Raw genomic sequence first — 10,192 nt, forward strand, 5'->3', positions numbered from 1 at the left:
CAAAACTACCAATGTAAAAGCATTGTAGATGGTCTTCTTCGCGCATCGGTTAGCCTACCCCACGTTATGAATTAATTAAATTGCAGCTATTCCCAAGTTTAAAATTCAGAGCGTTTCGTCACTGGATTTTTTTTACTGGGGCACTACAGATCTATACTGGGGCACGTGCCCCAGTAAAATACCCCTGGCGACGCCGATGGTCATCACAGGGCTGATACATAGACACAGACAACCATTCACACTCACATTCACACCTACGGTCAATTTAGAGTCACCAGTTAACCTAACCTGCATGTCTTTGGACTGTGGGGGAAACCGGAGCACCCGGAGGAAACCCACACGGACACGGGGAGAACATGCAAACTCCGCACAGAAAGGCCCTCGCCGGCCACGGGGCTCGAACCCAGGACCTTCTTGCTGTGAGGTGACAGCGCTAACCACTACACCACCGTGCCGCCCTAATATTGGATCATTTTCCTTAATAAATAAATGACTGGGTATGATATTTTTTTGTCTCATTTGTTTAACTGGGTTCTCTATGTACTTTTAGGACTTGGGTGAAAACCTGATCATGATTTTGGTCATATTTATGCAGAAATATAGAAAATTCTAAAGGGTTCACAAACTTTCAAGCACCACTGTATGGACACCCTCAGCTTGAGTGCATTGTTTCCTCACGGCACTGCTGACGTCACAGGTCGCCATTGTCTGAACAACAAGCAAGGAAGCTAAAGCTAACCGCCTCAGAGCTGCTCCACTCGCCCTGTAAAATGGCTGTTGCTGAAGATGGAGAGTAGGAATTAATCAATAGAAATATATCAGGGGACACCAGGAAACTGAAAAACCACAGTGTGGGTCGTGTTAACATTAAGGTAAGGTTAAAAATATAAAGGTATCTAATCTAATCTAATCCAGGCGTTTCCTCAGCATTATTCGACGTTATTGAGCGACACTGATGATTAAATTCATCGGATTTCTGCCATTTCAGACCTTTTTTTTTTTTTGTTATAATATCATTTCGTTGTTAACACCGTCGTGTGGAAGAGATTTATAATCTCTTTATAATCCTTTCATACAAAAGACAATCACTTCAGGAGTGAAAGGCAGCCGGTGCACTCTGTTAGCCTGCTAGCATCTTCCCTGTAAATCATATTGACAAGTCCAAGCAGCAAACTGATTATTTATTTCTAGAAGATTCTTATTTTAATAATGTTTACCCGGTGTTATATAACAGAATAAGTGCATCAATGTATGCAATATAGTTCGGTTCATTTTATACTTGCATTTTCAAGTAAGGTTAATAATATTTTTTTTCAGTTTTACTCAAATTAGGGTGGTGCAAAAATGAGTACACCCCACAACAAAAACTACTACATCTAGTACTTTGTATGGCTTTTGATGATTTTTAATTTTTGATTGATTTATTTCGCAATAGAAACATATACATAACATGTGAACATATAATATAAATATTGCAGAGGATAACACAAAAAGTAAAAATACTTATTTCCATTGTGGTCCTCGAATAGGTAAACAAAATAGCACCAAATAACATAAAATACAATAATAATACTAATAATAAATCACAATAAACTGAATAAATAAAGTAAGAGTAATGTATCCAAAAAGAGAAAAATAATAATACTGAAAATTTCAATATATTACACAATTTTAACATCAGTAATATATAAAAGCAGACTGACTGTTGACTAGAAGTTGTGACATAAAATTATCTTTAACCATTTTCTTAAAAATACATTTATTTTGAGCAGATCGGGCAGACAGAGGTAGATCGTTCCACAATGAAGCACCAGTGAAATAAAAACTATTTTTACTAAAAGGCCCAACATGGGTAATATTAAAAGTATGAATACTATTTCTGGTGTGTGAATTTGCACTATGTTGGAAATTTTCTTTCAAATACACAGGAGCATTATTATGAAAAATATTATACACCTGTCCTAACTTTAACTGATTTACACGCATATCCACCGGTAACAATCCTACATTTCTAAACTCTTCCACCCCAATATGAGACATGAACCTGATGACCTTATTTTGAACCGCTTGTACTTAATCTTTAATGACAGCACCAAGTCTTCTAGGCATGAAATGAACAAGTTGGCGACATTTTGCAACATCAATCTTTTTCCATTCTTCAACAATGACCTCTTTTAGTGACTGGATGGAGAGTGATGCTCAACTTGTCTCTTCAGAATTCCCCGAAGAAAATAATTTCTTTCCACTACAAAGGTGAAGGCTACAAGAAGATCAGCAAAGCTTTACTTAGGGGTTGTTTTACAATCAGGGTACGCAAGCTAAAAATCACGTTTAACACTTATCTTCAATATCAAAAGGCTTGACTAAATAAACTTGGTCAGTGTTTCCCACAGACCAGGTAGCAATTTGTGGTGCTCCACTGTGCCGATGAGGGAATCGTGCGCGGTGGTGTCATGGTGGTCGGTGGAGTTGGTCATTGGGGTGTATGCAAAGTGTTTACAGCGGGTGGTGTTCAAACACACAGTATTTTTCTTCAGAGTCACCTGCTGGGACTATTTTAAAGCTCCAAGAAGCATTTGAGATTATTCAGTTCAATCTAAATTCTTTTAAGTTCTTTAAGAGAAGACAGCAATTTTTACCAGAACCCTGCCTGGTTTCATTCCTCGACCCAACTTTACATTACAGGGCAGGCCATTAGTTTGCTGGGCTTGATGTTGGTGGAAAACCTGTCCTTTTAAATTTATGAAAATTACTCACCAAAATTGAAGTTAAAGTTTAGTTTTTACCTTAGTTTTTTGCCTTTTTGGTGGCAATCTTTCAGTCATTCTTTAGTTGACATTCAAGGAATAAATTGCAAAAAACAAGCTGGAGGTTTTTATTTTAAATATTGAACTCAACACTTACCTCAACCAATGCTAAAATGAAATAAATAGTATAATGTAACAACAAAATAATAATAAAATATCATAATTAGATGTAAGAAACCACTTAAGGTAACACCAAGGCAACTAACAATAATGAAAAAGCATTACCCTAATTGGTGCAAAGCCTGCATGCCCTATCAGAACATTTAATTCAGCTGCCAGTGTGTGTGCGTATCAGTGATGCAGTGATGGTTTATCTACATCGCTAATAAAGGTGTTTCTTAAAATATTCAGATTAGAGATGCACCGATTGCAATTTTTTTGGGCTGATTCCGATTTTCCATGGAGTGTGACCTGCCGATACCAATTTTGGCCGATTCCAATTTCATTTTTTCAAACCACTTCACAGCACACACAAAGACTTTTCTTTTTATCTTTTCTTTAATAGAACATTCTGCCAGATTTTCAGTAATAAATTTTCAACACCTCAAAGGTTGAAAAACAAAGACATTGTTCTTTGTAAAATCTTTCTTCATGTTTGGTATTAACATATTAATTCCTGAAATAGGAAATTCACACAAACATTTTTTCTTTTCCCATCCAATATCTGGCACAAAACAACTTCCCCCTCATATATTATTTGCCTACTGCTATGGAACACACTTTCATAAGCCTATTTAGATCTGAAAACTTACGCCTTATAGAACAACCCATTTCTTCATTCAGTATCAAAATACAAAAATTATTTCCAGTCATACTTATACCATAGCCATTCTATCATCTTTGTCAAATGTGTATTTGTAGAGTAATTTCCAATGGAATCAAGTGCAGCCAAGGTTGTAAAACAAACAAAGACTTTTTTTCTCTCTCTCTTAGTACAAATCTAACTAGATGTTTGGTAATAGGCTAACGTATTAATTCCTGTAATGGGAAGTTCACACAACCACAAACGTTTTCTTCTTTTCACATCCAATATCTGGCGCGCACACAAAAAAAATTCACTATATTTGGATAGCCAAATATAGTGATTTTTTTTTTTGTTGTTAATTGCGCGCGTGCCGGAGCTCGTTAGGCGCGCAGGACTGACACTGTTCTGCGCAAGCGCAACACAATCACACTAGAAAGCATGTTCAAGCTGCCAGTGTAGCTGCAGTCTTTTTAGTTGCGGATTACGAGTATTTCCACTTTCATCCCTATGTTATACGCAAGTTTTGATCGGCAGAAAATCGGCATATTTTAATTTTGCCCGGCCGGTCGCCGGTCATGGCCGATCACGTGAAAATCGGCCGATTCCGATCAGCAGCCGGTCAATCGGTGCATCTCTGGTTTTTACCTTCGTTTTTTGCCTTTTTGGTGGCAATCTTTCAGTCATTCTTTAGTTGACATTCAAGGAATAAATTGCAAAAAATAAGCTGGAGGTTTTTATTTTAAATATTGAACTCAACACGTACTTCAACCAATACTAAAATGAAATAAATAGTATAATGTAACAAAATAATAATAAAATATCATAATTAGATGTAAGAAACCACTTAAGGTAACACCAAGGCAACTAATGAAAAAGCATTACCCTAATTGGTGCAAAGCCTGCATGCCCTATCAGAACATTTAATTCTGCGTGGCTTCCTGAAAAAAAAAAACTCAAGTGCCCTATCGTAAGGGAAGTCATTGCTGAAGTGGGATAAACGGGATAATGCAATAAGGCCGGTTCCTCGCATCAAGCTGCTGCTGTATGCATCAAAATTGGTTTATAGCCTGACTCAGGGATGTCCGTTTCCTGTAAGCCAAGAAGGCTATGATAAAGCTCATCACGAGCACGACGTAGGCTACCTTTTAAAATAAGGGGTCAGAAGGCGAACCGGGAAGGCTGCGTTATATTTAATTAGCCATCAAGCCTACGGTCTGTGGACACGCCTCTCCGTCTCTCTCTCTCTGTGTGCGTGCGCGCGTGAACGAGAAGAAAGAGCACTGAATGAACAGAACGATACGCAACGGAATTTTTTTTTTTCAAAATCACGAGTCTGATTGTGTGGTGCTAGGAATCCATTGTGTGGCGCTGCGCCACACAATGGTCTATGCATGGGAAACCCTGTTGGTTGTTTATTGTAGCCCTGTGATGGCTCTATTTACCATGCAAAAAAAATTTGGTGATAATGTTATTTTTGGTGAATGTATGGCAATATATGTCACATTTAGCAAAATTATTCGTGTCATTTAGAAAAAGTGCTTTTTTTGACCACAGGTAGCTCCAGAAGGGATGCACTTAAATCATTCTTTATACCATAAGACAAATATTTGGTTCCATATCATTGGAAACATAGTTAAGTTTTAATGTTGAATGCCAGTAAGTTTTCAGACTATTTTAATCAAATTAGTATGTAATTGTGTCAAAAAAATTTACTCTCCGAGACAGCTAATTTTTCAATATAAAATAACATATCTAAAATTATTATTTTCATCCTAAAATGTGGTCAAGATATTGGGACATAAATATTAGAGACAACTAACACAAAGCTTACAGCCTTATATTTAAAAGCACTATGGAAGTAGTGGATTCTGAATTGTCAAAAAAAATGTCCTCTCCGAGAATCACTTCATTTGTTTCTCCCGGCCCTGCTTAAAGCTACACTTAATCTTGTTATAATACAAACTTTTACACATGCCTATCTGTTCTTTAACTTGTCCTTCACTTAAAAACTGGTACAAGAACCAGTTTGAATCAATTTGAATTTTGGACCCCTGTGACACAAACTTTGTACCCTGATTGTAAAACAACCCTTAAGGCCAATTTATGCTGACAACCCAGTCCTCGCAGATGGTGTCTGCGAAGCCCCCCCCTTCGCAGACGCTCTGCGCGCACCTCCCAAAAATTGTGACCACCGCAGACAGCGTCGCAGACAAGAGGGTTCTGATTGGTCAACTCTACATCCGCTGTACACGCACTTCCGCTTCCCTACTTTCCCGGTTTGGTTTGTTTTCACGACCGCCATTTTTAAAAACACGAGCGAAGATGGAGCAGCACGAAGAGCAGTTGATCGAGGAAGTGAGGAAGTACGTACATCTATACGACTCCAGTTCTAGTCATTATAAGTAACCGGAGGATAAACACTCCACTAACCACACCCACCAACTACTCCTAGCGACTTCGCGCCCCCTTGCGTTGTGGCGGTGAATAACATCACGCACGCCTATTACTCCCCGCTCAACGATAAATTACAACTGTCTGCGAAAAGCTATCTGCGAAAGCCTTGTCGCAAGAGCATGCAGAGGCCTTTAGTCAGAATACTGTAGCAACAGTGGTACAGAGATTTAAGAAAGATGGAACTGCAACCATCTCGCAGAGACGTCCAGGTCGTCCACGGAAGTTAACACCTCGACAGGAGCGTCTTCTGATGAGAAGGGTTGAAGAAAATTGGCATGCAAGTTCACTGCCGTTATCTAAAGAAGTAGAAAGCCAAACTGGGGTGACTGTTTCCCGTGACACAATACAGCGTACACTGCAGAGGAATGGCACGTATGGATGCCGTCCATGAAAGAAGCCTCTCCTAAAGCCCAGGCACAAAAAAGCCCACTTAGATTTTGCCAGGGCCCATGCTGACAAAGATGAAGACTACTGGGACTCTGTACTCTGGAGTGATGAGACCAAGATAAATGTTACAAAGAAAAATGCATGGTGCCTTCAGTGAAACATGGTGGTGGCAGTGTCCTTATGTGGGACTGCATGAGTGCTGCTGGTGTCGGGGAGCTGCATTTCATTGATGGCATCATGAATTCACAGATGTATTGCTCTATACTGAAAGAGAAGATGCTGCCATCACTCCGTGCCCTTGGTCGTCATGCACTTTTCCAACATGACAATGATCCTAAACACACATCTAAGGCCACTGTTGGATTTCTGAAGAAGAACAGGGTGAAAGTGATTCAGTGGCCAAGTATGTCTCCTGATCTGAACCAGGGCTTTGAACCGGAATTTTTTTCCTATTGGTTCGTTCCGAACAGAAACGGAATTTTAACGTTTCCGGTTTTGGGTTCCACCATTAAATAGACATTCCCGAACCGGTTAGAAAAAAAAAATTTCGTTCCCGGAACGGTTAATTACGTTCCCTCTCAGCTGTTTAACAAATGGCTATAAAATTATGTCTCTGTCTCATCCAGCTTAAGCCAAATGTAGGCTAATTCTATTACAACCTTCATTCAATAAGACAAGAAATAATTCAAAACAATTATTATTTCAAATGTTGGCGATTTGGATTCTCAGTATGTCTTCCCATCTACACAAACAGAAAAAGTGCCAAAAATGAAAGATAATTCGTTTAGTGTGTTACCAAAGGCTAGTCAGGCCCTATAGAGGGCTACCGCATGACGTCACCCGCGCCGCGAGATTTTGTTAGGCACCATATTGGAAGTACACATCTATGCAAGTACATACATTCATAACAAACTACAGCTGAAATGTAGCCAGGGCCGGTTCTGCCCTAATCTGGACCCGGGTGCAACATCGCGCAACCCCCCCCCCCCCCCCCCCCCCCCAAAAAAAAAAAAAAACAGTCTAAATCAGGACAACCATCACATAACTATAACTATAAACATTTTATATCAACTATTTTAACTAAATGGGCTATAATAAATAAGCCTGCAGGCAGCCACGGCGGGCTGCCTCAGAAAAGTAACCATTCAATGACAACTGAAAGCCTGCAGCCACGGCGGGCTGCCTTAAAAAGTAACCATTTGTCCTACCTTAAAACTCGTTTTGCATTTTCTGCCTCCTTTTTTGTATTTTCAACCCTCCGTTTATTTTCTTTCCTTTTCTGAAAACCCGATTTGTGTCCAGACATTTTGTTCTGCTACCAACGAACTAACTCGTCAGGTCTCGTCTCTCGAGCCCGCGATGATTCCCGTGGGAAGGGCAACAACTGATACATTTTTACAAACAGCCAATAGGGAGGTTGCAACAATCAGGCTCTTCTTTGCTCAGAGACTCAGTAATGCATTTACTCACTAGTAGTCCACCCTCCCGCTCTCTCCATTCAATCAGCGAACGTCACACAGGAAGTGAACCCCAGCGGGTCATAGAAACTTGCGCAGGAGAAGAATGACTATTTGTAGGCTACAGAAACTTTGAGGAACGAAATAAAAACCGGTATTAACCGGTTACCATTATTTTTAATAAGCGTTTCTGTTCCGGAACATAAAAAATAATAAAGTTTCTGGTTTCGTTTCTGTTCCATGTGAAATAGAAAAAGTTCCCGGTTTTCGTTTTCGTTCCTTGAACCGGTTCAAAGCCCTGATCTGAACCCAATCGAACACCTATGGGGAATTCTGAAGAGACAAATTGAGCATCACTCTCCATCCAGCATCCAGTCACTAAAGCCCTGTCCACACGGCAACGGATTCAGGTGACTCCGATACAATTGCTTATCGTTTAGGCCTGGCGTCCACATGGCACCGGCGTTTTGGGTACCCAAAACGCAATCTTTTTGAGAACGGGTTCCAGGGTGGAAAGATCTGGCAACGTTGCCATTGTGAAGTCGTCTGGATGAGTAGAACGGATTTGTTTACGATGACGTCACAACCACATGACTGTGAGTGCTTCACGCCGGGTAGAAGTGTAACGAATATCACCAGGATATCACCAGGAAAAAGCCTTACAGAGCACTAGTGAGAGTGAAACACGAGCTTGGATATTATTATTATTATTATTATGTTCAGGGTTAGTTCACAGTAGTAATGCAAGAAGCAGAATAGTGACAGTAATAGTGAAGCAAAAACATGCAATTGTACAAACACTGCAGCTCTACAGCAAAATATTCATTTATGAAATGGTCTGATTCTTAACACCAGTAGTGCCAATGATCTTCTCATTGCGATGCGATGCGAGTTGTCAACAAATCCTATAACTTGGTTCATGAAACGCGCTTACAAAATATTTTCACTGTGAATATTTATTGTGTAATGGTGCAAAGTGAGAGAGAGAGACTCTGCCCTTAGGGCAGAGTCAATCCCGCCAGCAAAAATAGGGAAAAAAAGGAGCGATCTCACCTCTTCAGATGTTGGTTTAAGTCCGACAATACATTCCTCAAAAAGGGCGTAGAGGAGCAAATTAATCCATCAACGTGTAGCATTCAATTTATTCCGGACCATTAAAGACGCTGCCTTCCGCGTAGAATCATACGTCATCCTCGCCACCATTTTAGAGAGGTCAAAGCGGAGAATAAAGATTAGCTGCGTTTAACTGTACCAACAGGTTTGCCGTCCAAATGAGATCACATGGGATTACCTTTCACAGGTGAGACTGGAAAAATACTTTTCATTGTATTTGGTCATTATAATGTAATTTTACGAACAGATTTTCCTGACTTTGTGGCTAATATGAAGTCTCGCGCATAATAGTTTATGCGCATGCGTCCTTACTACTTCTATTGTTCTGGTGTCTCCGAAGGGACCGTCTTACAGCGCCCCTAGAGGTGTGGCATGTGTATTGCATCGTTTTCAGCAAGCGTTGCGTTGCCATATGGACCTGATATTTTACTGATCGTTGCCCATTTGGACGCGATATATTTTTAAATAACATCTCGTTGCCGTTGTCGTGTGGATGTAGCCTAAAAGAGGTCATTGTTGAAGAATGGAAAAAGATTGATGTTGCAAAATGTCGCCAACTTGTTCATTCCATGCCTAGAAGACTTGGTGCTGTCATTAAAATCATGGAGGCCAAACAAAGTACTAGATGCAGTAGTTTTTGTTGTTGGGTGTCCTCATTTTTGCACCACCCTAATTTGAGTAAAACCGAAATGTGTAATCTAAGTTTATATTATTAGCCTTACTTTCATGTTCTAAGTTAAACAAATGTTATATTAAACTTTGTCTTGTCAACATTTTGGAAATTGTATTGAGATATTGTTTAAAATGTTACTTTTCAAAGGGGGTGTACTCATTTTCGCTCAGCACTGTATGTCCATGTAAATATGTATTATTAATCTTCTGTCTATTGAGTTAGTTATAGCTCTTATAATAAATATGCCAGACTTGTATTACATTGTATTTATCATATAATAAACTAGTCACTGAAATGCAGCACAAGAAACATGTCTCCTTCCTTCACTTTCTCCATTAATCCTGGTCTGTGTGAAGGTATAGTTCAGTATTATGCACCATCTTACATTTTATTAAACTGTATGCATTAACAGTTTGCGAAATTTACAGTGGTGCTTGAAAGTTTGTGAACCCTTGAGAATTGTCTATATTTCTGCATAAATATGACCTTAAACACCACCAGTTTCACGTAGATAAAGAGAACCTGGTTAAATAAAATGAGACAAAAAATATTATAC

The 10,192-nt window shown here is 39.4% G+C and overlaps 1 protein-coding gene across 3 annotated transcripts in view; it reads left to right on the plus strand.

The window, feature by feature from the left end:
• The first annotated feature begins 712 nt into the window (after positions 1-712).
• kidins220b (kinase D-interacting substrate 220b) overlaps positions 713-10,192 on the plus strand; it is an 82,091-nt gene continuing 72,611 nt past the window's right edge. For all 3 annotated transcript variants that reach the window (XM_060917853.1, XM_060917855.1, XM_060917854.1), the window contains exon 1: positions 713-872. The gene's annotated coding sequence lies outside the window, so the exon portion shown is untranslated. The remainder of the gene's footprint in view (positions 873-10,192) is intronic.

This window comes from Neoarius graeffei, chromosome 3, assembly GCF_027579695.1.
Source record: "Neoarius graeffei isolate fNeoGra1 chromosome 3, fNeoGra1.pri, whole genome shotgun sequence".
Classification (NCBI taxonomy): Eukaryota; Metazoa; Chordata; class Actinopteri; order Siluriformes; family Ariidae; genus Neoarius; species Neoarius graeffei.